General features: G+C 40.2%; 9 long non-coding RNA genes across 9 annotated transcripts; 2 read left to right on the top strand and 7 right to left on the bottom strand.

Annotated features, from left to right (window-relative positions):
* Positions 1-2,955: 2,955 nt before the first annotated feature.
* Positions 2,956-4,974, bottom strand: LOC117752008. The gene is made up of 3 exons (XR_004611963.1): positions 4,824-4,974; positions 3,260-3,316; positions 2,956-2,998 (listed from the first exon to the last, which is right to left on the bottom strand). It is a non-coding gene; the product is annotated as an uncharacterized LOC117752008 (long non-coding RNA).
* Positions 4,975-9,270: 4,296 nt separating this feature from the next.
* Positions 9,271-10,741, bottom strand: LOC117752005. The gene is made up of 4 exons (XR_004611960.1): positions 10,588-10,741; positions 10,364-10,428; positions 10,131-10,276; positions 9,271-10,034 (listed from the first exon to the last, which is right to left on the bottom strand). It is a non-coding gene; the product is annotated as an uncharacterized LOC117752005 (long non-coding RNA).
* A 1,449-nt stretch (positions 10,742-12,190) lies between these two features.
* Positions 12,191-12,836, bottom strand: LOC117752010. The gene is made up of 3 exons (XR_004611965.1): positions 12,696-12,836; positions 12,444-12,508; positions 12,191-12,294 (listed from the first exon to the last, which is right to left on the bottom strand). It is a non-coding gene; the product is annotated as an uncharacterized LOC117752010 (long non-coding RNA).
* LOC117752019 lies at positions 12,829-21,081 on the top strand. The gene is made up of 3 exons (XR_004611973.1): positions 12,829-12,846; positions 15,434-15,438; positions 20,948-21,081. It is a non-coding gene; the product is annotated as an uncharacterized LOC117752019 (long non-coding RNA).
* Positions 14,027-16,039, bottom strand: LOC117752011. The gene is made up of 3 exons (XR_004611966.1): positions 15,918-16,039; positions 14,367-14,423; positions 14,027-14,083 (listed from the first exon to the last, which is right to left on the bottom strand). It is a non-coding gene; the product is annotated as an uncharacterized LOC117752011 (long non-coding RNA).
* LOC117752002 lies at positions 20,023-20,891 on the bottom strand. Its single transcript, XR_004611957.1, has 4 exons — positions 20,735-20,891; positions 20,520-20,584; positions 20,295-20,440; positions 20,023-20,198 (listed from the first exon to the last, which is right to left on the bottom strand). It is a non-coding gene; the product is annotated as an uncharacterized LOC117752002 (long non-coding RNA).
* Positions 20,890-24,552, bottom strand: LOC117752015. Its single transcript, XR_004611970.1, has 3 exons — positions 24,540-24,552; positions 24,315-24,460; positions 20,890-20,955 (listed from the first exon to the last, which is right to left on the bottom strand). It is a non-coding gene; the product is annotated as an uncharacterized LOC117752015 (long non-coding RNA).
* Positions 22,065-23,016, bottom strand: LOC117752009. The gene is made up of 3 exons (XR_004611964.1): positions 22,857-23,016; positions 22,605-22,669; positions 22,065-22,455 (listed from the first exon to the last, which is right to left on the bottom strand). It is a non-coding gene; the product is annotated as an uncharacterized LOC117752009 (long non-coding RNA).
* Positions 24,553-24,985: 433 nt separating the features above from the next.
* LOC117752020 lies at positions 24,986-26,247 on the top strand. The gene is made up of 2 exons (XR_004611974.1): positions 24,986-25,076; positions 26,028-26,247. It is a non-coding gene; the product is annotated as an uncharacterized LOC117752020 (long non-coding RNA).
* The last annotated feature ends 1,470 nt before the right edge of the window (positions 26,248-27,717 follow it).

Genomic DNA, 27,717 nt, shown 5'->3' with positions numbered 1-27,717 from the left:
AAGTGCTGCAGCACGTGTCCTGAAAAGAACCTGAAAAGAGTCTACAGGTCTAGAATGTCGGGGGACACATCACACATGGAGCTTCTCGTTGCTCTTCTCCCTCTTTATCACATTAAAGACATTAATGTCTCATCTATACATGTGACTGAATTGACTTCTTCCCCGGAGTCCCTGTGCCTTATCGTTTGCAGATCCAGGACCGCAGCTGCGGCCACATCGTGGATCATTATGATGGATGAATAAGAATTGAATACTACTATGTGCTTCTAGGAATGACGATATTTGGTTCGACACTTTTCTCAAGACTGAAAGATCTCATGAGTAAAACCTGAAAATCATCACCCAAGAGAGGACAAACAATTGACCAAACATTTTGTCCCTTGTTTATTATGACATTTCTGACAGAAACCCCAGAAAAATACATGAAATCTCATAGAATAAAGAAATGTGCGATTATGTAAATCCACTATATGTAAATATGAAAATCGAGTTTTCCCATATATATATATATATATATATATATATACCAGATACACCATGACCTTTGATCAAATAAATGAGGTCGCATTGTGAAGCCCGCTATGACCTGCATGTGTTCCTTCATTTAATTTAAGATACAAACTTAAACATTTATTTTACATGCGTTTGGAGATTATAGAAAAGTTTAGATAAGACGACATTAATACCGAACAAAGTTGAATATTGCTATGCCACAGTGCTCAGTGAAGTCAGATACATTTTGACTTTAACAGTGCAACAGTACAGATATTTTTTGAACTCCCCAGTGTTTCATAGATAGTGTTGTTATGTTTCAATAGAACAGAATCTTAAAGGCAGCTGTGTCATTCTGTCCAGGATCCTGGACGTCCCCAAACACTAACGTGTTCAGTTCCACAGACAAACCGAATCCACTGTCATTGATGTGTCGGATCAGTGCAAAGTTGAACTTGGTGGTGAGTTCATCCAAAACAATGCAACACATTAAAAAAAAATCAACAATCTGGGATTTTTGCTGACGATAAAGTCCTTTTTCATTCCAGAGATGTCGTTCTTGTTCTCATGGGAATTCATAAGGAAATCAGCACAGATGCTATTGCTGGCTTGACAGTAGCCATGACAACAGCACCAGACAGGATGCAGTGACGAGACTGATCTGTTGACTGACTCCACTTGAAGCTGTAAATGAGGAGAAAATAAATCAAAACATTAGTTTGATAAACACTTGGTCTGAAGCACGTGGTGCAGGTGCATTAGTGTTGTTTCCAAATCCACTGTCACTTGTTTAACAGAAAAATGTTTGCTGCATCAGACACATGGTTTTAAATTTTTGTCATAACAGGCAATAGATCAATCATTGTATCACCTGTGGTTGGTGAAGCGGTAGTAGGTGCAGCGGTTGTAGGTGCAGCGGTAGTAGGTGCAGCGGTAGTAGGTGCAGCGGTTGTAGGTGCTGCAGTAGTTGGTGCAGCGGTTGTAGGTGCAGCGGTCGTAGGTGCTGCGGTCGTAGGTGCAGTGGTTGTTGGTGCAGCAGTAGTTGGTGCAGGGGTTGTTGGTGCAGGGGTTGTTGGTGCAGGGGTTGTTGGTGCAGCGGTTGTTGGTGCAGGGGTTGTTGGTGCAGCGGTTGTTGGTGCAGCGGTTGTAGTTGCAGCAGTAGTTGGTGCAGCTGTTGTAGGTGCTGCAGTAGTTGGTGCTGCAGTAGTTGGTGCAGCGGTTGTAGGTGCAGCAGTAGTTGGTGCAGCAGTAGTTGGTGCAGCGGTAGTAGGTGCAGCGGTAGTAGGTGCAACAGTTGTAGGTGCAGCAGTTGTAGGTGCAGCAGTAGTTGGTGCAGCAGTAGTAGGTGCAGCGGTAGTTGGTGCAGCAGTAGTTGGTGCAGCGGTTGTAGGTGCAGCGGTAGTAGGTGCAACAGTTGTAGGTGCAGCAGTTTTAGGTGCAGCTGTAGTTGGTGCAGCGGTAGTTGGTCCAGCGGTAGTTGGTGCAGCAGTAGTTGGTGCAGCAGTAGTTGGTGCAGCGGTTGTAGGTGCAGCGGTAGTAGGTGCAACAGTTGTAGGTGCAGCAGTTTTAGGTGCAGCAGTAGTTGGTGCAGCGGTAGTAGGTGCAGCGGTAGTAGGTGCAGCGGTAGTAGGTGCAACAGTTGTAGGTGCAGCAGTTGTAGGTGCAGCAGTAGTTGGTGCAGCGGTTGTTGGTGCTGCAGAAGTAGGTGCAGCGGTAGTAGGTGCAGCGGTAGTAGGTGCAGCAGTTGTAGGTGCAGCAGTAGTTGGTGCAGCAGTAGTAGGTGCAGCGGTAGTTGGTGCAGCAGTAGTAGGTGCAGCGGTAGTTGGTGCAGCAGTAGTTGGTGCAGCAGTAGTTGGTGCAGCAGTAGTTGGTGCAGCGGTTGTAGGTGCAGCGGTAGTAGGTGCAACAGTTGTAGGTGCAGCAGTTTTAGGTGCAGCGGTAGTTGGTGCAGCAGTAGTTGGTGCAGCAGTAGTTGGTGCAGCGGTTGTAGGTGCAACAGTTGTAGGTGCAGCAGTTTTAGGTGCAGCAGTAGTTGGTGCAGCGGTAGTTGGTGTAGCGGTAGTAGGTGCAGCGGTAGTTGGTGCAGCGGTAGTAGGTGCAACAGTTGTAGGTGCAGCAGTTGTAGGTGCAGCAGTAGTTGGTGCAGCGGTAGTTGGTGCAGCGGTAGTAGGTGCAGCGGTAGTAGGTGCAGCGGTAGTAGGTGCAGCAGTAGTAGGTGCAGCGGTAGTAGGTGCAGCAGTAGTTGGTGCAGCGGTAGTAGGTGCAGCAGTAGTTGGTGCAGCGGTAGTTGGTGCAGCAGTAGTTGGTGCAGCGGTAGTAGGTGCAGCGGTAGTAGGTGCAGCGGTAGTAGGTGCAGCGGTAGTAGGTGCAGCGGTAGTAGGTGCAGCGGTAGTAGGTGCAGCGGTAGTAGGTGCAGCAGTAGTTGGTGCAGCAGTTGTAGTTGTTACTGCAGTTGTAGTTGTTGTTGTAAGTTCTTGGCTTGTGGTTTGGATAAATCCGTAAAGAACTAAAATACAAGATTCGTGCTTAACTGGCGAACAAATAAATTAACTTACAAAATAAGCTGACCTCACCTAAAAAGTTTGTTGCGATTAATCACATTATATTCTGTATATGTTAATGTGATTTAATATTTTATTGTGTAAGATATTAGATAAAGTTTCTACCAAGTTCTCTGACTAAAGTCACATAGTATTGATCATCAGACTTTATTCTTATTTATTTCAAGACAATCTGAAGTCAATCAGTTCAAGCTTATTTATCTTACCTGTTAGAATCAGGAAAACTGATATGATCTTTCTGGTCCCCATCCTGTCAATGCAATCTGCAAAATCAAACCAGAGAGATGCAGAATGTGAAGAGATTTTGTTCCACAGTTGGATTAGTTGACCCTCAGAGATGTATTACCTTGTCTCTGATGAAACTGTTGAATGAGTTTATACACCATCAAAACGATCTTGACTATTTTTGCAATATTCTGAATTTAACTTTATTTTAGTTTATTATATATACATCGTTTAGTTTTTTTAATTTTTTTCTTTGGAACTATGTTTCAAATAGAAGAAAGGTTTTGAAGAAAAAAATAGCATAACATTAACACATTCCATTGTCGGAGTAATATTCTCCTTTATAGCTAGAAGGTAACTTTTCACAAATGGTAAATAGTTTTAAAAACTGTATTCTGAACCATGCAGATGTTTAACTTTGGCACAATGAACATAGAATCCATTGTTTTTCTGAACCCTTTAATGACAGTTGTTTTTGTATCTGTTACACAGGTTTCTGAGATGTCTAACTCATTAAATAAGTATTGATCATGTTGATAAATACTTTCTTGATATATGGTATATCATATGTTAAAAATTATTCAAAATGTGTTCATTTATCAATGTCTCAATATATTAGTGATTACGAAAACACTAATGAGAATTTTTCTTTTTTTTATTTGAATTGTACTATGGAGTAAATGCATATTTTTTATAAATATCTAGGACATGCTGGTAGGTTTTTTAAATGTTATTTTTGATCCTTTCCGCTGCACATTGAAATGCCATCAATTACTTGTATCATATTTTGGTTGCAGTGCAAAATGGTGGCCCACACGCACAACCAAAACTTTTTCTATGGCCATTTGTTTCCAAATTTAGGGACTAAGATGCATTTCAGATGTCTAGGATATCGTTTTTAAATAAACTGATCAAATCAACTTTTCACTTTTTAAGTGTAATTGAGAGACTATAATTTTTAAACTGCTATCTACAAAATATTATTTTGGAAGATTTCCAGCTATGAGTAAGAATCTATTAATTATTTGACGGAAAAACCTTAACGTCCCTGAACAATAAAAAAAAAGGTTTTTTTGTTTAAACTCAACTCAGCAAATGTAACAGAAAAGCAACAACGATCTCGAACGAAGAGTAATTTAAAATTCTGCCTGACAAACTTGCTCCACCTTTTTCCTCACACAATAACAAGTGTTCACAAGCATTAACCAGGCTAGACTGTTCTTGAGCAATTGGACCCCAGAAAATTCTAGAAGAACGACTGCTGTATCAATTTGTTTTCAAACATTTAACAAATGTATGAATGCAAAAACAATATCAAAATTTTAATTGTGCTTCAAATTGGAAAAAAATCAGGTCATTTTAAGTATTATATAATATGTAATAATGTTTCTTATTCATAAAGAAATACATGTTACATCTTTGGCTCAATAATTAAACATTCAACAAAATGAGTATAATGAGTAATCGCACAAACATTCAACACACACACACACACACTGATGATGAATTTAGAAAGTGTACAAAAAGTTTTAAACTTGTACTTACCCCAATATAGATCGGTACAAGATGAAAAGTTATCGATTCCCTTCTTTTTCCAACGAACAGGTTCTTAAAATGTTCACTTTTCTCTTAAATTCAGCTCCGTTCACATATGATAGACTGCAAACCTCTCTTCTTCTGTGACAGTCGACTTCTATTTGGGCCTTTATATACTCAAATGTAAGAGAAGCTACTGACGTGACGCCAAAAATGCTGTGATACCTAAGATGATAACAGTCTGCTTAAAGTTTATCAGTTTCTTGGCATAGTACCATGGTACATTCACTTCCTGCTAAAAAGTACGGGTGCAATCCCTCGACTTGAATGTTGGAAGGTTCCTCTTGTGTGACAGTAAATTATGGCAAATAAACAATTGTAGTTTTGTGAAGTAAATACAAGAAAACTTGAGATGATCATATGCAACCACGAATGAATATCTTATGCGATATTTGACGATACAATAAAAGTGTTCAACTTTAAATCAATCAATCAATCAAATTTTATTTGTACAGCCCATATTCACAAATCACAATTTGTCTCATAGGGCTTTAACAAGGTTTGACATCCTTTGCCCTTAACCCTCAACAAGAGTAAGGAAAAACTACTAAAACCCTTTTAACAGGGTAAAAAGAACGTAGAAACCTCAGAGAGAGACACGTGTGAGGGAGACCTCTCCCAGGACAGACAGAAGTGTAATGGAGAACCTCAGAAAGATAAGGGTATTTGCAGCATTGATTAGAATATACACATTGTAGCATAATGGAAGGTCAATGAATTGATGGATTATTGTCAGTAATGGTCGAGTATCTGAGGAGAAATATTGTATATCAAGCAGTCTTGTTGTAATCATAGTCCATGGTCAGCAGCCACCACGATCATGATCCACCATCACGATCGGATGCCACGATAGTCCACAGTCATTGTCCACTGCCGCCATCAGGATCCACCATCAGCTGCCACCTCAATCGTGGTCCACCACCACTATCAGATGCCAACACCATACAGGATCCGCCATTATTATCACGATCAGCCAGCACGATACAGAATTCGCCATACAGGATCCATCATTACGATCACAATCTCTGATTCGCGATCCACCATCATAATGTGGCCGCAGCCGTGGCCCTGGATCTGCAGACAATGAGGCAAAGGGACTCCGGGGGAAGAAGTCAAGTCAGTAACATGTATTGATGAGATATTAATTTCTTTGATGTGATAAGGATGGAGAAGTGGAAGAAGAAGCTGGGAAGAGAAGCTCCGTGTGTCATGTGTCCCCCGACATTCTATACCTATAGCAGCATAACTAAGAGCAGGTCCAAGACAAGCCTGGACCGGCTCTAACTATAAGCTTTATTTTAAAGGAAGGTTTTAAGTCTACTCTTAAACGTACAGATGGCTCCTACTCTACTTTTAGAGACTTTAGGGACGACAAGTAAGCCTGAATAAGCCAGAAGTGTGTAGCACTGCAGTTCTAACTCTGGGTTGTCATTTTATAGACTGAGTAATATTCCTAGATAAGAGAGCTGCTCCATCCCAAGTGGAATGAACGCCGTTTCTCCTAACAAGACCAGGTTTCCTCCAAAAAGTTTGCCAATTATCTACAAAGCCCACACGATTTACAAAGCCCACACCATTAAAGTTCACATGGACACATCCAAAGATAATTAAAGACGCATCAGATTTATTTCCTTTTATTTATCGGAGGGAGTGCCACATGTCACTGTGTCACATCTAGAAAAATGTGAGGACGCAAAACAGACTTGACAAGAGTATATTTTGGGGTAAGTATATGCATAAGTCTATATTTACATACATGCACTGCAAGAAAACCAAATAAATATATACAAAATGTATATGGCTGTGATGAGAGTGTAAGTTTTGTCGGAACTGTTGTGTTTCTCTTTAAATTTTAAGGTATCAACCACAATATGTTGTGATTTGGTGCTAAAAATTGAATTGAATTAAATACCTTGTATCTTTATTCATGTTTTTTGCCATGTATTTTGTGAAGCACTTTGTAACCATGTTTTGATTGGTGCTAAAAAAAAGAGTGTATTTGCAGGATATGTCCAGTTGATGATGTATTCTTATTTTGCATGTGATTTGTCCATTGGCTGGTGTTGCAGTTCTTCGCGATCTCAGGTTCACTGTTGCTGGGTGGATTTTGCCACAGCTGTAGCATGGAGTTGAGATTAACATGAAGGTCAGAGGCCAAAGACCCAAACAGATAGGCCCTGTCCCATTTAGCTGGGGAGGGGGAAGGGAAAGCTAACACATAAAAACTAGGGCTGTCAAACGATTAAAATCTTTTATCAGATTAATCACAGGGTAGCTGTGGACTAAATGACAGAAGGCGGATATGAATGTAGCGTGAGGGAAGCGGGGAAAATAAGGGATTGCAACAATGCCACCTGGGGAATTTCACCTCAAGGAAATAACTAAACCCTTTTGTGTGCAACAGCATGGTTCGTTGATATCAGAGGGCAACAGACGGCTTTACTCATAGAAAAGAAACAACTTTTATTTAACTCGATAAATGCATAAATCAACAAAAAGCTAAATGAAACAACAATCACCAGAACACAAATTATCATATGAAATTAAACACTTAGACAAGAGAAAAGGACAGGGCTGGGACTTACCACGGCGACAAAAAACCAAAGGAAAAAGGGAAGGATAAATAAACTAACCACCTGTGACACTGCACACCAACAAAACGAGTCATGAAGAAAACACCACCACCAGGGATTGGGTCGCTGCCTCAGGCCCACAGCACCTGTCCAACAATAAAAAGATAATTAAAACATGTCACAAGTGTTAAATCAATACAGGTGAAAACAAACAAAACATTGAAAACAAAATAAACCAAATCCAAACCAATATAAAGAACAATTTGAAAGAAACAAACAATAACAATGTACAAAAATGACTATTACGTCAACTCGGGTAACAAAAATGGGATAAGAACAATATTGATCGAAGTCAGGCGTCCCTCTGAGGTGGTCACTCCAAGCTTCTAATCAAAGGAGCATAGAGAGCACTTCCATAATGCCAAAACACTTCCTTAAAAGCAGAGCCCTTCCATAGAAGCCAGAACAGCAGGGCAGTTCGAAGAGTGGTGGCCAATGACAGCTGACGAAGGACCAGGGCCTCTAGAAAGGCGAATAAACAAATTTAGTAAATAAAATGACAAATACACAATTTCGGGAGTAATGGGACCATACGTACCACCTTGTCAAGCCACAGACGTTTTTCCATACAAACAACCAAACCTTTACACAATTGTAAGCTATTTTATTTAGTGGCTTTATTATGGAAGGTTTGTGTGGAGTTCCTGTTATAAGCAGGGTGTCGGTTGGGACTCTTGTTTTGAAGGGGTTCTAACGGAAGTGGTTCTGCCAGAAAGAGGAGTGTGGATGAGTGAAGGAAAATAAACCGGGTGTGTTGTCCTGATTCAATAACCATCTTTCGTGTCCCTTTTCGGCTGATGCCTGACAGTATAAGAGAACAAAAACGCTCGGCTACACAATTAAATGTGAAATCTGAATCTGAGCCCATCTGTAGAAGCAGTGTTGAGCCAGTTCACACTTAAAAAGAACGAGTTCCAAGTTCAGTTCATGCAGATGAAAATGAAGTAGTTCACGTTCATAGTTAATTTTTTCTTGGGATGATTTAGGTGACAAAACGTGCGGTCACGTGTTTGGTGATGAATCGATGGAGTCGGATCACGTCTGCGTGTCGCTCCACTCACTTTACACTGAGTCCTGACTGTGAGCGTCTCGTGTCGTACTGAGCACGACATGTTGACGAGGTCATTTCCATGATGTTTAAATGCAGCCTCATAAACTCTGGCGCGAATCAACAAACACTCAGTGACTTCAATGTGCTGATCAGGTCCTGATAACTAGTGACGAGGTGTTTATTAGTTCAAGTGATGATTAGTGCAGCGGTAGTTGGTGCAGCAGCTGTGATCAGAGAAACTCTGTGTTTCACTGTTCTTCTACAAAGTCACTGAGCACCTGCGGAACGTGAACGAGTTCTGATCTCACTGCGTGTGTCGCTCTGAGCGAGTGAGTGGGGGCGGGTATGGGTACATGGAGCGGCTCATTCCTGCGCATGCGTAAATGCGTCAAAAACAATGAACGCGTTAATTCCACAAATTAATCATCCCGCGTTAACGTGTTCATTTTTGACAGCCCTAATAACAACTAATAAATAAATTAAATTAAATCAAGATAAAAATAAAAGTTATTCATCAAAGTTCAGCACACAGGGATAACTCTTGTTCTATTTATTTATATGTACTATAAGAATTGTATCTACTATGTGCTTCTAGGAATGACGATGTTTGGTTCGACACTTTTCTCAAGACTGAAAAATGTCATGAGTAAATCATGAAAATCATCACCCAAGAGAGGACAGACATTTTGTACCTTGTTTATTATGACATTTCTGACAGAAACCAGGGAAAAATACATGAAATCTCACAGAATAAAGAAATGTGCGATTACTTAAATCCACTATATATAAATAAGAAAATCGACAGTAAACAGTTTTCACATATATATATATACCAGATACACCATGACCTTTGATCAAATAAATGAGGTCGCATTGTGAAGCCCGCTATGACCTGCATGTGTTCCTTCATTTAATTTAAAATACAAACTTAAACATTCATTTTACATGCATTTGGAGATTATAGAAAAGTTTAGATAAGACGACATTAATACCGAACAATGTTGAATATTGCTATGCCACAGTGCTCAGTGAAGTCAGATACATTTTGAATTTAACAGTTCAACAGTACAGATATTTTTTGAACTCCCCAGTGTTTCATAGATAGTGTTGTTATGTTTCAATAGAACAGAATCTTAAAGGCAGCTGTGTCATTCTGTCCAGGATCCTGGACGTCCCCAAACACTAACGTGTTCAGTTCCACAAACAAACCTAATCCACTGTCATTGATGTGTCGGATCAGTGCAAAGTTGAACTTGGTGAGTTCATCCAAAACCGTGCAATACATTAAAAAATCAACAATCTGGGATTTTTGCTGACGATAAAGTCCTTTTTCATTCCAGAGATGTCGTTCTTGTTCTCATGGGAATTCATAAGGAAATCAGCACAGATGCTATTGCTGGCTTGACAGTAGCCATGACAACAGCACCAGACAGGATGCAGTGACGAGACTGATCTGTTGACTGACTCCACTTGAAGCTGTAAATGAGGAGAAAATACATCAAAACATTAGTTTGATAAATACTTTTTCAGCCTGTGAAGTTTTCCAAACAAGCAGCACTCCGTATTTCTTACCTATGCCATCCACGGTGATGGAGCTGGCTTCAATGTTGAAGCCGCTGACTGATGAAGCTGCATTTAGCAAAACGTCTGCAATCGCAGTGTTGTTAGGAACACCGCCGCTGAAGACGAGAACCAAAGTATTGATGATTGATCCATTTCTGCAGGAGGAGAAACAAATAAATGTTGAATGAAATATCAGATTTAGGCTGCAATCCTGAAAATGTAACAATATGTTAACAAATTACCTGAATTCCACCACTTCCAAGGAACGGAAGGAAGAGGGGAATTGCCTTTTGTATGGAGGTTCAAGCTGCAGAAACAGAAAACACATGGTATTTTAAAAAATCGACTTGTTTTATGCTCAACGTACTTTTACTTGTTCTATTTTTGGCTCCTTGATAAAAAAAATTACTAAAATAGAGAACACAATAATATGAAGCCACAGGTTTTATTTTGAGAAGAGGTTTACCTCAGTCTTTATGGTAGCAGCTCTTCCTTTAAAAGCAGCAGATGTTGGATCCAACAAGTCGGTTGTGAATGTTTCCCCAACAGACCTGAAAATCACTCGCTTTGTTGTGATGGCAGCGGTTGTTGGTGCTGCAGTTGTAGTTGTTGTTAACACAGTTGTAGTTGGGGTTGTTGCTGCAGTTGTATTAGTTGCAACTGGACTTCCTACAACACATTTTTTAGAAGTGTAAATGAATAAATCAATATGTACATCTCCTGCTGTTGTAAGAATCAGAGTTAATAACAAATACTTTACAGAACGAGCAGTTTAGATTGATAAAAGGAAGCAAAGACTATCGAATGTTGCCACACACACACACAGGCACTGTTGATAGGTTGATTTCAACTGTACAGAACTGACAATCTTTAGGTTGTGCTAAAAATATCTTTATTTTACCTCATTGTCTTGTATAGAAACACAATTTTGAATGTGACTCATTTAACACCAGCATCAGAGACACATGGTATTTCACACAGTGTTCCCAATTTAGCTACTTTGTCACTAGATTTATCGACTTTTCAGCTTCAGTAGCCACTAAAAATCGTTTCTACATCAACAGAGAGCCCCGAAGTCAAAAGACTCTATGGGAACACGTCACAAGTTAATGTTGGTCAGCTGAGAAGAGCTCTTTCACACAAAAGGGTTGATCAGTTATGGTTCAATGATAAAAATAAAGACCCCCAAAAAATTTCAAACAACAGAAATCATCCCCACCCGTTTTCCCCACCCACACTGAATCAAAAATAGAATCAAGGACCAAACAAATATCAAACCTGCAAGAGAACAGGATGCCGGTCGGCAGTGCGACATATGCAAATTAAACGTATCTATGTCACATGTGACGTCATTACGCAATCTAGCGACTTTTCAGAGAGCCAATGGCTACTTCTGGTGAGATATTTTTCACTTGTATTTAGGACTGATGAGAGCGTCGCTGATGAGTGGCTCCATTCTAACAAGCTTAACACTTGGTCTGAAGCACATGGTGCAGGTGCATTAGTGTTGTTTCCAAATCCACTGTCACTTGTTTAACAGAAAAATGTTTGCTGCATCAGACACATGGTTTCTTAATTTTTGTCATAACAGGCAATACATCAATCATAGTGTCACCTATTAAAAGACCCTTGAACATTGGTGGATTACTGTTATAAGCAGTTTTTCCATAAGTAGTAAGAGACTACGCTTCTCTGCAGAGAAAACAGTTCTGCTAGTGCTTCAAAGGCAGTGTACATGCCCTGTGCAGCATGTGGGTGCATATTACTATCTTTATAAGGCCCCATGAAATGACAGGGAACATACTGGACGATTAACTTTTGTGGTAGTTTGATATCAATGCACCAACACTGCAGCCAACCACGCTCATTTGAGGATAATTGGACAGATTGGTGCTCAGATGAGTGCAGTAGTATGTACTAGATGATGAACTTGGCTGGGGGAGTAACAAAAAGTCAGTTGTGTCATGCTGTGAGATAGATGTTGTTTTTACTTACCAATTACACTGATTGTGCTGGAATCTATCGTCACGTTGAAGTGCTGTTGGCATTATTTACAGCTGATACTAATGTTTCAGCAACAACACCATTCTCTGGGAGTTCTGAAGTGGTAGAATTCCTAATGAACAGAATCTCCAAATCTGCATCAACTTCAACTGCTTTTGTTGATCGTTTCCTACGTCAGGAAACCAAACAAGTATTAATAATAATATTAGCTGACTTTAGATTAATCAAAACGTATAATTTGCACATGAAACTTTCAACAAAGTGAGTCAGTAACCCTGAGTTTAAACAATATTAGTAAAGTAACAAATATGTTTTTACCTGAAACCTTTCACACGGCACTTGTCGAACTTTTTACCAAATCTTTTCTTGTATATTTTGTTGCACTGCAAAAAAAGAAGCAACACTTAGACGCTGGGAAGATTTCAAACAAATTTCGTTAAATGAATTTAAGAATAAATGGAAATTCTGGTGGAAATAAATCATCACAACTGGTTTCTAGTGTAAAATGTAAATAATGGGCACAACTGACACAGCTAATAAATAATATATAGGATATGAAAGTGTACTCACCGGCCCAACAAGTTTTTGTTCAAGCTCTTTGTATTTACTGCTTTCTGGGTTTTTGAGATCTTCAGTAAATGGCTCATCAGTCAAGCCCACTGAGACAGTGTAAGTAGGTTGAGGAGCCACAGTTGTAGTTGTTGTTGCTGCAGTTGTAGTTGTTGTTGCTGCAGTTGTAGTTGTTGTTGCTGCAGTTGTAGTTGTTGTTGCCGCAGTTGTAGCTGTTGGTACCGCAGTTGTAGCTGATGGTGCCGCAGTTGTAGCTGTTGGTGCCGCAGTTGTAGCTGTTGGTGCCGCAGTTGAAGCTGTTGGTGCAGCAGTTGTAGCTGTTGGTGCCGAAGTTGTAGCCGTTGGTGCAGCAGTTGTAGCTGTTGGTGGAGCAGTTGTAGCTGTTGGTGCCGCAGTTGTAGCTGTTGGTGCCGCAGTTGTAGCTGTTGGTGCAGCAGTTGTAGCTGTTGGTGGAGCAGTTGTAGCTGTTGGTGCCGCAGTTGTAGGTGTTGGTGCCGCAGTTGTAGCTGATGGTGCGGGAGTTGTAGCTGTTGGTGCGGCAGTTGTAGCTGTTGGTGCAGCAGTTGTAGCTGTTGGTGCCGCAGTTGTAGCTGTTGGTGCCGCAGTTGTAGCTGTTGGTGCCGCAGTTGTAGCTGTTGGAGCCGCAGTTGTAGCTGTTGGTGCAGCAGTTGTAGCTGTTGGTGCCGCAGTTGTAGCTGTTGGTGCCACAGTTGTAGGTGTTGGTGCCGCAGTTGTAGGTGTTGGTGCCGCAGTTGTAGCTGTTGGTGCGGGAGTTGTAGCTGTTGGTGCCGCAGTTGTAGCTGTTGGTGCCGCAGTTGTAGCTGTTGGTGCCGCAGTTGTAGCTGTTGGTGCCGCAGTTGTAGCTGTTGGTGCCGCAGTTGTAGCTGTTGGAGCCGCAGTTGTAGCTGTTGGTGCAGCAGTTGTAGGTGTTGGTGCCGCAGTTGTAGCTGTTGGAGCAGCAGTTGTAGCTGTTGGTGCCGCAGTTGTAGCTGTTGGAGCAGCAGTTGTAGGTGTTGGTGCCGCAGTTGTAGCTGTTGGAGCAGCAGTTGTAGGTGTTGGTGCCGCAGTTGTAGCTGTTGGAGCAGCAGTTGTAGCTGTTGGAGCAGCAGTTGTAGGTGTTGGTGCCGCAGTTGTAGCTGTTGGAGCAGCAGTTGTAGCTGTTGGTGCCGCAGTTGTAGCTGTTGGAGCAGCAGTTGTAGCTGTTGGTGCCGCAGTTGTAGCTGTTGGTGCAGCAGTTGTAGCTGTTGGTGCAGCAGTTGTAGCTGTTGGTGCCGCAGTTGTAGCTGTTGGTGCAGCAGTTGTAGCTGTTGGTGCCGCAGTTGTAGCTGTTGGTGCCGCAGTTGTAGCTGCTGCTGCAGTTGATTGAGTTTGGACTGATCCGTAAAGAACTAAAATACAAGATTTGTGCTTAACTGGTGAACAAATAAATTAACTTACAAAATAAACTGTGGTAAATGACTGTGTTATAAGTGTTCAACTAAAAAGTTTGTTGCAATTAATCACATTATATTCTGTATCTGTTAATGTGATTTAATATTTTCTTGTGTAAAATATTTCATAAAGTTTCTATCAAGTTCTCTTACTAAAGTCACATAGTATTGATCATCAGACTTTATTCTTATTTATTTCAAGACAATCTGAAGTCAGTCAGTTCAACCTTATTTATCTTACCTGTTAGAATCAGGAAAACTGATATGATCTTTCTGGTCCCCATCCTGTCAATGCAATCTGCAAAATCAAACCAGAGAGATGCAGAATGTGAAGAGATGTTGTTCCACAGTTGGATTAGTTGACCCTCAGAGATGTATTACCTTGTCTCTGATGAAACTGTTGAATGAGTTTATACACCATCAAAACGATCTTGACTATTTTTGCAATATTCTGAATTAAACTTTTTTTTGTTTCATTATATATACATCGTTTAGTTTTTGTTAACGTTTTTCTTTGGAACTATGTTTTAAATAGAAGAAAGGTTTTGAAGAAAGAAATAGCATAACATTAACACATATGTTTTAAACTCCTTGCAACACATTCCATTGTCGGAGTAATATTCTCCTTTATAGCTAGAAGGTAAATTTTCACAAATAGAATCCATTGTTTTTCTGAAGCCTTTAATGACAGTTGTTTTATTTATCTGTTACACAGGTTTCTGAGATGTCTAACTCATTAAATAAGTATTGATCATGTTGATAAATACTTTCTTGATATATGGTATATCATATGTTAAAAATGATTCAAAATGTGTACATTTATCAATGTCCAAATATTGTAGTGATTACGAAAACACTGATGAGAATTTTATTTTTGTTATTTGAATTGTACTATGGAGTAAATGCATATTTTTTATAAACATCTTGGACATGCTGGTTAGTTTTTTTTAATGTTATTTTTGATCCTTTCAGCTGCACATTGAAATGCCATCAATTACTTGTATCATATTTTGGTTGCAGTGCAAAATGGTGGCCCACACGCACAACCAAAACCTTTTCTATGGCCATTTGTTTCCAAATTTAGGGACTAAATAAAGTTTTTAAATAAAGTGATCAATTCAACTTATCACTTTTTAAGTGTAATTGAGAGACTATTATTTTTAAACTGCTATCTACAAAATATTCCTTTGGAAGATTTCCAGCTATTTTTCAATTCAGTGAGTAAGAATCTATTAATTATTTGACGGAAAAACCTTAACATCCCTGAACAATAAAAAAAAAAAGTTTTTCTGTTTAAACTCAACTCAGGAAATGTAACAGAAAAGCAACAACGATCTCGAACGAAGTGTAATTTAAGCATTAACCAGGCTGAGCTGTTCTTGAGCAATTGGACGCCAGAAAATTCTAGACGAACCACTACTATATCAATTTGTTTTCAAACATTTAACAAATGTATTAATGCAAATATGATATCCAAATTTAAATTGAGCTTAAAACTAGAAAAAAAACTAGAACATCAGGAGAATAGAAACCGTTGAAGCAGGATTTTACATTTAACAACAAAGGTTTATGATTTAATTGTCAATCAATTATTATCATTTTAAGTATTAGATAATATGTAGTAATGTTTCTTATTCATAATGAAATACATGTTACATTTTTGGGTCAATAATTAAACATTAAACAAAATGAGTATAATAAATAATCGGACAAACATTCAACAGACACACACACACACACACACTGATGATGAATTTAGAAACTGTACAAAAAGTTTTAAACTTGTACTTACCCCAATATAGATCGGTACAAGATGAAAAGTTATCGATTCCCTTCTTTTTCCGACGAACAGGTTCTTAAAATGTTCACTTTTCTCTTAGATTCAGCTCAGTTCACATATGAGTGACTGCAAACCTCTCTTCTTCTGTGACAGTCGACTTCTATTTGGGCCTTTATATATTCAAATGTAAGAGAGTCTACTGACGTGACAGATTGGTGATACATCGATCAGAAATGCTGTGACACCTTAGAAAATAACAATGTGCTTACAGTTAGTTTCTTGGCATAGTGCCATGGTACACTCCCTTCTTTTGTCCTGTGAGAAAAGTACAGGTGCATTCCATCGACGTGAATGTTGGAAGGTTCGTCTTGTGTGACAGTAAATTACGGCACATAAACAATTGTAGTTTAGTGAAGTAAATACAAGAAAACTTGAGATGATCATATGCAACCACTGAATGAATATATTTATGCGATATTTGGAGATACAATACAATTAAAGTGTGCAACTTTGATGTTCATATGGACACATCCAAAGATAATTCAAGAGTTTTACTTCATCATATTTGTCGGAGGGAGTGCCAAGTTGTCACATCTAGAAAAATGTGAGGACGCAAATGCAATTTCTAAAAATAGTCGTCAGTCAGACAAACACATTTTTGGTAACCTGGTAGTCAAAACCAAATCCAAACACAAGGAAAACACGGGTAAATACCCAAAACACAACCAAAAATCTAAATGTTCCAAAGCCTCATGACAAGAGCAGAATTCCTCCATCAATGTGATTTATGTTCATTGTTTTTAATAGATGTTGAATATATTTTGCTTCCATCCTGAATGTTGGTGGAAAACAAAGTTTCAATGGTAACAATTACAGCATAGTGTTGACACAAGGACGTATGCTTTTACTGCTGCTTTGTTGACTATTGTTCACAAGTTATAAGTGCTAGAAAATAAAATAGGTTTTATTTACGGTTGATTAGTGAAAGTAGTTGTTGTTGTAACTGACTGCTAACTTGTTAGGTTATGCAGATTGTTTGATTTATTATTTGTGTTGGGTTTATTTTGTTATTCATATTCAAGTATGTATCTTGTTATTTAAATTAGTAATTTGTTGTCCTTTTAATTTGGCGACTCAGCTCTCGTGTGCCTGTAGCTTTCACGGAGTGGAAAGATATTATAACACAAAAAATCACTTGCTCCTGGATAATTAGAGACTTCCAGTCTGAGCTTGATAAAACACCTGCTGTGCATCGGCGTCTTGATGATGGTAGCAGCGGAAATGGCAGGACAGCAGCTGTACGGCGATTCCCGATCAAACTGACGAATCCGATGAGAAGACTGCATTAATCCCCGTTTTAACACCCCTCGGCGAGCGGAATGAGGTACGAAGCAGTTTAAATTCCCTCTGCTACAGTTAGTGCGGGGTGGGAGTCGCTTAGTCACGGCATTAGCCGTTCTTTGTTTACATTGATGGCGCACAGCGGGTGAGTCGTGTTCATTTGAATGCGCGTCATTGTTACTTTATTAACCCGTCAAATTTCTCTCACGTGGTATTTGTTTTGATTAAGGGATGTTTAGATATTTTAATAGTTGTATTTGTCTTTTATTAAATGATTATCTTGTACTTGTTAGTTTCAATATGAATTTACATTTGTGTATTTCTTCCTAGTTTCACGGTGTTTCTACGGTGCCATGGTGAATTGTGTGATTAAAGAGCCATGAAGCATCAGTTTTGGGACTCTCTGCGTCTTGCTTTGCCAGCCAGGGGCTGTTACAGTTGTGATGTATTCATATTTTTCACCTGATTTGTCCATTTGCTGGTGTTGCAGTTGCAGTCCGTCATGATCTCAGGTTCTCTGTTGCTGGGTGGATTTTGTCACAGCGATAGCATTAAAATGAAGGTCAGAGACCAAAGATCCAAATTAACAGAGGGAGAATCCACACAAAAACCTAATAAAAATTAACCCAACCTCTGCAACAACACAACAAAGCAAGACAATTCAATTTGGACTCTTAAACATAATATCATTGTCATCAAAGGCTGTTTTAGTTAATGAATTAGTCTAAGATAACAATATTGATTTATTGTCTCTCACTGAGACCTGGCTGCATCCTGAAGAATATGTCAGCCTAAATTTACCTACTCCCCCCAGTGATATAAATACACACATTCCTCGAGACCCTGGCCGAGGAGGTGGAGTTGCTGCTATTTTTAACTCCAGTCTATTAATTAATACTGAACGAGAACTCATTTGAAAGTCTTGTCTGCCACACCCATCCAAGAAATCACAAAAGCCAATCCTATTTGCTGTAGTTTACTATACTCCTGAGGCTTATTCTAAATTTTTTACTAAAAACAGATAAAGTTATTATTGTTGGGGACTTTAATATTCATGTCGACAACAGCCTTAGTGTTGCATTCATTTCAACATTAGACTCAATTGGTTTCAGCCAGTGTGTTCACCAACCCACTCATTGTAACCACACACTTCACCTTGTAATATCATATGGTCAAAATTTTACATCTAATAGTACTTCCACATAATCCGATTATATCAGACCATAATTTAGTAACCTTCGATTTATTATTATCAGACTACATGCCATTAACAACTCCTTTTCGAGATGTCTACCTGATAATGCTGTGGCAAAATTTAAGGAAATAATTGCAATTACATTTTACTCAGTATTATCCCTCAATTCAACCAATGAATTCTTTAAAAACCCTAGCTCCACTGAGATTGACCATCTTGTCGATAGCTCTGTAAACTCATTATGATTAACATTAGACTATAGCACCTCAAAAAAGAAGCGTGTAAAACAAAGTAAATTAGCTCCCTGGTATAATTCCAACACGTGAATTAAAACAAGCGTAAGAACACTAGAAAGGAAGTGGCGCTTCAACAAATGTGTTGAAAACCCCCTATCCCGGAAAGATAGTGTTAAGGTATACAAGAAGGCCCGCCACAAAGCAAGAGCTGCAACTACTCCACATTAATAGAAAATAAGAACAACCCCAGGTTTCTCTTCAGCACTGTAGCCAGGCTGACAGAGAGTCACACCTCCACTAAACCCAGTATTCCTCCATCCGTGAATAGCAATGTCTTTATGAACTTCTTTAGCGATGAAATTCTAACAATTAGAAATATAATCTACCATCTCCTGCCCTCAGTTGAGGTTGATACATCATGAAGCACAGAAATCTCAGGAACAGCTCAGAATTCTGACAAATATTTAGAAAGCTTCTCTCTGGTCACCCTTGATCAGCTGATCATAATAATCTCATCGTCTAAACCAACAACTTGTATTTTAGATCCCATTCCTGCAAAGTTATGAAATTCTGCCCCTAATTAATAGTACTTTACTGAATACAATCAATCAATTGTTGATTGCAGCCACATCGTGGATCATGATGATGGATGAATAAGAATTGTATACTACTTTGTGCTTCTAGGAATGAAGATGTTTGGTTCGACACTTTTCTCAAGACTGAAAAATCTCATGAGTAAAACCTGAAAATCATCACCCAAGAGAGGACAAACATTTTCAAACATTTTGTACCTTGTTTATTATGACATTTCTGACAGAAACCCCAGAAAATACATGAAATCTCACAGAATGAAGAAATGTGCGATTATGTAAATCCACTATATGTAATTATAAAAATCGAGTTTTCACATATATATATATATACCAGATACACCATGACCTTTGATAAAATAAAAGAGGTCGCATTGTGAAGCCCGCTATGACCTGCATGTGTTCCTTCATTTAATTTAAGATACAAACTTAAACATTCATTTTACATGCATTTGGAGATTATAGAAAAGTTTAGATAAGACGACATTATAACCGAACAAAGTTGAATATTGCTATGCCACAGTGCTCATTGAATCCAGATACATTTTGAATTTAACAGTGCAACAGTACAGATATTTTTTGAACTCCCCAGTGTTTCATAGATAGTGTTGTTATGTTTCAATAGAACAGAATCTTAAAGGCAGCTGTGTCATTCTGTCCAGGATCCTGGACGTCCCCAAACACTAACGTGTTCAGTTCCAAAAACAAACCTAATCCACTGTCATTGATGTGTCGGATCAGTGCAAAGTCACAATCTGGGATTTTTGCTGACGATAAAGTCCTTTTTCATTCCAGAGATGTCGTTCTTGTTCTCATGGGAATTCATAAGGAAATCAGCACAGATGCTATTGCTGGCTTGACAGTAGCCATGACAACAGCACCAGACAGGATGCAGTGACGAGACTGATCTGTTGACTGACTCCACTTGAAGCTGTAAATGAGGAGAAAATACATCAAAACATTAGTTTGATAAATACTTTTTCAGCCTGTGAAGTTTTCCAAACAAGCAGAACTCATTATCTCTTACCTATGCCATCCACGGTGATGGAGCTGCCTTCAATGTCGAAGCCGTTGACTGATGAAGCTGCATTTAGCAAAATGTTTGCAATCGCAGTGTTGTTAGGAACAGCACCGCTGAAGGTGATCTCACAAAGATTGATGATTGATCCATTTCTGCAGGAGGAGAAACAAATAAATGTTGAATGAAATATCAGATTTGGGCTGCAATCCTGAAAATGTAACAATATGTTACCTGAATTCCACCACTTCCAAGGAAGTGAACGAAGAGGGGAATTCCTTTTTGTACCGGGGTTCAAGCTGCAGAAACAGAAAACACATGGTATTTAAAAAAACTTGTTTTATGCTCGATGTACATTTACTTGATATAATTTTGGCTCCTTGATAAAAAATAATAAAATAGAAAACAATAATGTGAAGCCACAGGTTTTATTTTGAAAAGAGGCTTACCTGATTCTTTATGAGAGAAGCTCTTCCTTTAAAAGCAGCAGATGTTGTATCCAACAAGTCGGTTGTGAATGTTTGCCCAACAGACCTGAAAATCACTCGCTTTGTTGTGATGGCAGCGGTTGTTGTTGCTGCAGTTGTAGTTGGTGTTGGTGCAATTGTAGCTGTTGTTGCTGCAGTTGTAGTTGTTGTTGTAGCAGTTGTATTAGTTGCAAGTGGACTTCCTACAACACATTTTTTAGAAGTGTAAATGAATAAATCAATATGTACATCTCCTGCTGTTGTAAGAATCAGAGTTAATAACAAATACTTTACAGAACGAGCAGTTTAGATTGATAAAAGGAAGCAAAGACTATTGAATGTTGCCACACACACACAGGCACTGTTGATAGGTTGATTTCAACTGTACAGAACTGACAATCTTTAAGTTGTGCTAAAAATATCTTTATTTTACCTCATTGTCTTGTTTGAAACACAATTTTGATTGTGACTCATTTAACACCAGCATCAGAGACACATGGTATTTCACACAGTGCTCCCAATTTAGCTACTTTGTCAGTATATTTATCGACTTTTCACCTTCCCTAGCCACTAAAAATCGTTTCTACATGAACAGAGAGCCCCGAAGTCAAAAGACTCATTGGGAACACGTCACAAGTTAATGTTGGTCAGCTGAGAAGAGCTCTTTCACACAAAAGGGTTGATCAGTTATGGTTCAATGATAAAAATAAAGACCCCCAAAAAATTTTAAACAACAGAAATCATCCCCAACCGTTTTCCCCACCCACACTGAATCAAAAATAGAATCAAGGACCAAACAAAATATCAAACCTGCAAGAGAACAGGATGCCGGTCGGCAGCGCGACGTATGCAAATTAAACGTATCTATGTCACATGTGACGTCATTACGCAATCTAGCGACCTTCAGAGAGCCAATGGCTACTTCTGGTGAGATTTTTTTCACATGTATTTAGGACTGATGAGAGCGTCACTGATGAGTGGCTCCATTCTAACAAGCTTAACACTTGGTCTGAAGCACATGGTGCAGGTGCATTAGTGTTGTTTCCAAATCCACTGTCACTTGTTTAACAGAAAAATGTTTGCTGCATCAGACACATGGTTCTTAATTTTTGTCATAACAGGCAATAGATCAATCATAGTGTCACCTATTAAAAGACCCTTGAACATTGGTGGATTACTGTTATAAGCAGTTTTTCCATAAGTAGTAAGAGACTACGCTTCTCTGCAGAGAAAACAGTTCTGCTAGTGCTCAAAGGCAGTGTACATGCCCTGTGCAGCATGTGGGTGCATGTTACTATCTTTATAAGGCCCCATGAAATGACAGGAACATACTGGACGATTAACTTTTGTGGTAGTTTGATATCAATGCATCAACACTGCAGCCAACCACAGCTCATTTGAGGATAATTGGACAGATTGGTGCTCAGATGAGTGCAGTAGTATGTACTAGATGATGAACTTGGCTGGGGGAGTAACAAAAAGTCAGTTGTGTCATGCTGTGAGATAGATGTTGTTTTTACTTACCAATTACACTGATTGTGCTGGAATCTATCATCACGTTGAAGGTGCTGTTGGCATTATTTACAGCTGATACTAATGTTTCAGCAACAACACCATTCTCTGGGAGTTCTGAAGTGGTAGAATTCCTAATGAACAGAATCTCCAAATCTGCATCAACTTCAACTGCTTTTGTTGATCGTTTCCTACGTCAGGAAACCAAACAAGTATTAATAATAATATTAGCTGACTTTAGATTAATCAAAACGTATAATTTGCACATGAAACTTTCAACACAGTGAGCCAGTAACCCTGAGTTTAAACAATATTAGTAAAATAACAAATATGTTTTTACCTGAAACCTTTCACACGGCACTTGTCGAACTTTTTACCAAATCTTTTCTTGTATATTTTGTTGCACTGCAAAAAAAGAAGCAACACTTAGACGCTGGGAAGATTTCAAACAATTTTCGTTAAATAAATTTAAGAATAAATGGAAATTCTGGTGGAAATAAATCATAACAACTGGTTTCTAGTGTAAAATGTAATGAATGGGCACAACTGACACAGTTAATAAATAATATATAGGATATGAAAGTGTACTCACCGGCCCAACAAGTTTTTGTTCAAGCTCTTTGTATTTACTGCTTTCTGGGTTTTTGAGATCTTCAGTAAATGGCTCATCAGTCAAGCCCACTGAGACAGTGTAAGTAGGTTGAGGAGCCACAGTTGTAGCTGTTGGTGCTGCAGTTGTAGTTGTTGTTGTGGGAGTTGTAGCTGTTGGTGCCGCAGTTGTAGCTGTGGGTGCCGCAGTTGTAGCTGTTGGTGCAGCAGTTGTAGCTGTTGGAGCCGCAGTTGTTGCTGTTGGTGCCGCAGTTGGAGCTGTTGTTGTGGGAGTTGTAGCTGTTGGTGCCGCAGTTGTAGCTGTGGGTGCCGCAGTTGTAGCTGTTGGTGCAGCAGTTGTTGCTGTTGGTGCCGCAGTTGGAGCTGTTGGTGCCGCAGTTGGAGCTGTTGGTGCAGCAGTTGTAGCTGTTGGTGCGGGAGTTGTAGCTGTTGGTGCGGGAGTTGTAGCTGTTGGTGCGGGAGTTGTAGCTGTTGGTGCCGCAGTTGTAGCTGTTGGAGCCGCAGTTGTAGCTGTTGGTGCGGCAGTTGTAGCTGTTGGTGCGGCAGTTGTAGCTGTTGGTGCGGCAGTTGTAGCTGTTGGTGCGGCAGTTGTAGCTGTTGGAGCCGCAGTTGTTGCTGTTGGTGCCGCAGTTGGAGCTGTTGGTGCCGCAGTTGGAGCTGTTGGTGCAGCAGTTGTAGCTGTTGGTGCGGGAGTTGTGGCTGTTGGTGCCGCAGTTGTAGCTGTTGGTGCGGCAGTTGTAGCTGTTGGAGCCGCAGTTGCAGCTGTTGGTGCGGCAGTTGTAGCTGTTGGTGCGGCAGTTGTAGCTGTTGGTGCGGGAGTTGTAGCTGTTGGTGCTGGAGTTGTAGCTGTTGGTGCGGCAGTTGTAGCTGTTGGTGCTGCAGTTGTAGCTGTTGGAGCCGCAGTTGTAGCTGTTGGAGCCGCAGTTGTTGCTGTTGGTGCCGCAGTTGTAGCTGTTGGTGCCGCAGTTGTAGCTGTTGGTGCAGGAGTTGTAGCTGTTGGTGCCGCAGTTGTAGCTGTTGGTGCTGCAGTTGTAGCTGTTGGTGCCGCAGTTGTAGCTGTTGGTGCCGCAGTTGTAGCTGTTGGAGCCGCAGTTGTAGCTGTTGGTGCGGCAGTTGTAGCTGTTGGTGCGGCAGTTGTAGCTGTTGGGGCCGCAGTTGTAGCTGTTGGTGCAGCAGTTGTAGCTGTTGGAGCCGCAGTTGTAGCTGTTGGTGCGGCAGTTGTAGCTGTTGGTGCCGCAGTTGTAGCTGTTGGTGCGGCAGTTGTAGCTGTTGGAGCCGCAGTTGTAGCTGTTGGTGCGGCAGTTGTAGCTGTTGGTGCGGCAGTTGTAGCTGTTGGTGCGGCAGTTGTAGCTGTTGGTGCCGCAGTTGTAGCTGTTGGTGCGGCAGTTGTAGCTGTTGGTGAACTCATTCAAACAAACAAGCAGAACTCATTATCTCTTACCTATGCCATCCACGGTGATGGAGCTGCCTTCAATGTCGAAGCCGTTGACTGATGAAGCTGCATTTAGCAAAATGTTTGCAATCGCAGTGTTGTTAGGAACAGCACCGCTGAAGGTGATCTCACAAAGATTGATGATTGATCCATTTCTGCAGGAGGAGAAACAAATAAATGTTGAATGAAATATCAGATTTGGGCTGCAATCCTGAAAATGTAACAATATGTTACCTGAATTCCACCACTTCCAAGGAAGTGAACGAAGAGGGGAATTCCTTTTTGTACCGGGGTTCAAGCTGCAGAAACAGAAAACACATGGTATTTAAAAAAACTTGTTTTATGCTCGATGTACATTTACTTGATATAATTTTGGCTCCTTGATAAAAAATAATAAAATAGAAAACAATAATGTGAAGCCACAGGTTTTATTTTGAAAAGAGGCTTACCTGATTCTTTATGAGAGAAGCTCTTCCTTTAAAAGCAGCAGATGTTGTATCCAACAAGTCGGTTGTGAATGTTTGCCTAACAGACCTGAAAATCACTCGCTTTGTTGTGATGGCAGCGGTTGTTGTTGCAGCAGTTGTAGTTGGTGTTGGTGCAATTGTAGCTGTTGTTGCTGCAGTTGTAGTTGTTGTTGTAGCAGTTGTATTAGTTGCAAGTGGACTTCCTACAACACATTTTTTAGAAGTGTAAATGAATAAATCAATATGTACATCTCCTGCTGTTGTAAGAATCAGAGTTAATAACAAATACTTTACAGAACGAGCAGTTTAGATTGATAAAAGGAAGCAAAGACTATTGAATGTTGCCACACACACACAGGCACTGTTGATAGGTTGATTTCAACTGTACAGAACTGACAATCTTTACGTTGTGCTAAAAATATCTTTATTTTACCTCATTGTCTTGTTTGAAACACAATTTTGATTGTGACTCATTTAACACCAGCATCAGAGACACATGGTATTTCACACAGTGTTCCCAATTTAGCTACTTTGTCAGTATATTTATCGACTTTTCACCTTCCCTAGCCACTAAAAATCGTTTCTACATGAACAGAGAGCCCCGAAGTCAAAAGACTCATTGGGAACACGTCACAAGTTAATGTTGGTCAGCTGAGAAGAGCTCTTTCACACAAAAGGGTTGATCAGTTATGGTTCAATGATAAAAATAAAGACCCCCAAAAAATTTTAAACAACAGAAATCATCCCCAACCGTTTTCCCCACCCACACTGAATCAAAAATAGAATCAAGGACCAAACAAAATATCAAACCTGCAAGAGAACAGGATGCCGGTCGGCAGCGCGACGTATGCAAATTAAACGTATCTATGTCACATGTGACGTCATTACGCAATCTAGCGACCTTCAGAGAGCCTATGGCTACTTCTGGTGAGATTTTTTTCACATGTATTTAGGACTGATGAGAGCGTCACTGATGAGTGGCTCCATTCTAACAAGCTTAACACTTGGTCTGAAGCACATGGTGCAGGTGCATTAGTGTTGTTTCCAAATCCACTGTCACTTGTTTAACAGAAAAATGTTTGCTGCATCAGACACATGGTTCTTAATTTTTGTCATAACAGGCAATACATCAATCATAGTGTCACCTATTAAAAGACCCTTGAACATTGGTGGATTACTGTTATAAGCAGTTTTTCCATAAGTAGTAAGAGACTACGCTTCTCTGCAGAGAAAACAGTTCTGCTAGTGCTCAAAGGCAGTGTACATGCCCTGTGCAGCATGTGGGTGCATGTTACTATCTTTATAAGGCCCCATGAAATGACAGGAACATACTGGACGATTAACTTTTGTGGTAGTTTGATATCAATGCATCAACACTGCAGCCAACCACAGCTCATTTGAGGATAATTGGACAGATTGGTGCTCAGATGAGTGCAGTAGTATGTACTAGATGATGAACTTGGCTGGGGGAGTAACAAAAAGTCAGTTGTGTCATGCTGTGAGATAGATGTTGTTTTTACTTACCAATTACACTGATTGTGCTGGAATCTATCGTCACGTTGAAGGTGCTGTTGGCATTATTTACAGCTGATACTAATGTTTCAGCAACAACACCATTCTCTGGGAGTTCTGAAGTGGTAGAATTCCTAATGAACAGAATCTCCAAATCTGCATCAACTTCAACTGCTTTTGTTGATCGTTTCCTACGTCAGGAAACCAAACAAGTATTAATAATAATATTAGCTGACTTTAGATTAATCAAAACGTATAATTTGCACATGAAACTTTCAACACAGTGAGTCAGTAACCCTGAGTTTAAACAATATTAGTAAAGTAACAAATATGTTTTTACCTGAAACCTTTCACACGGCACTTGTCGAACTTTTTACCAAATCTTTTCTTGTATATTTTGTTGCACTGCAAAAAAAGAAGCAACACTTAGACGCTGGGAAGATTTCAAACAATTTTCGTTAAATAAATTTAAGAATAAATGGAAATTCTGGTGGAAATAAATCATAACAACTGGTTTCTAGTGTAAAATGTAATGAATGGGCACAACTGACACAGTTAATAAATAATATATAGGATATGAAAGTGTACTCACCGGCCCAACAAGTTTTTGTTCAAGCTCTTTGTATTTACTGCTTTCTGGGTTTTTGAGATCTTCAGTAAATGGCTCATCAGTCAAGCCCACTGAGACAGTGTAAGTAGGTTGAGGAGCCACAGTTGTAGCTGTTGGTGCTGCAGTTGTAGTTGTTGTTGTGGGAGTTGTAGCTGTTGGTGCCGCAGTTGTAGCTGTGGGTGCCGCAGTTGTAGCTGTTGGTGCAGCAGTTGTAGCTGTTGGAGCCGCAGTTGTTGCTGTTGGTGCCGCAGTTGGAGCTGTTGTTGTGGGAGTTGTAGCTGTTGGTGCCGCAGTTGTAGCTGTGGGTGCCGCAGTTGTAGCTGTTGGTGCAGCAGTTGTTGCTGTTGGTGCCGCAGTTGGAGCAGTTGGTGCCGCAGTTGGAGCTGTTGGTGCAGCAGTTGTAGCTGTTGGTGCGGGAGTTGTAGCTGTTGGTGCGGGAGTTGTAGCTGTTGGTGCGGGAGTTGTAGCTGTTGGTGCCGCAGTTGTAGCTGTTGGAGCCGCAGTTGTAGCTGTTGGTGCGGCAGTTGTAGCTGTTGGTGCGGCAGTTGTAGCTGTTGGTGCGGCAGTTGTAGCTGTTGGAGCCGCAGTTGTTGCTGTTGGTGCCGCAGTTGGAGCTGTTGGTGCCGCAGTTGGAGCTGTTGGTGCAGCAGTTGTAGCTGTTGGTGCGGGAGTTGTGGCTGTTGGTGCCGCAGTTGTAGCTGTTGGTGCGGCAGTTGTAGCTGTTGGAGCCGCAGTTGTAGCTGTTGGTGCGGCAGTTGTAGCTGTTGGTGCGGCAGTTGTAGCTGTTGGTGCGGGAGTTGTAGCTGTTGGTGCTGGAGTTGTA

This window comes from Hippoglossus hippoglossus, chromosome 18 (assembly GCF_009819705.1).
Source record: "Hippoglossus hippoglossus isolate fHipHip1 chromosome 18, fHipHip1.pri, whole genome shotgun sequence".
In the NCBI taxonomy this organism is placed as follows: domain Eukaryota; kingdom Metazoa; phylum Chordata; class Actinopteri; order Pleuronectiformes; family Pleuronectidae; genus Hippoglossus; species Hippoglossus hippoglossus.
The sequence above is the reverse complement of the archived record's forward strand: the minus strand, read 5'-3'. Positions and strand labels throughout refer to the sequence as shown.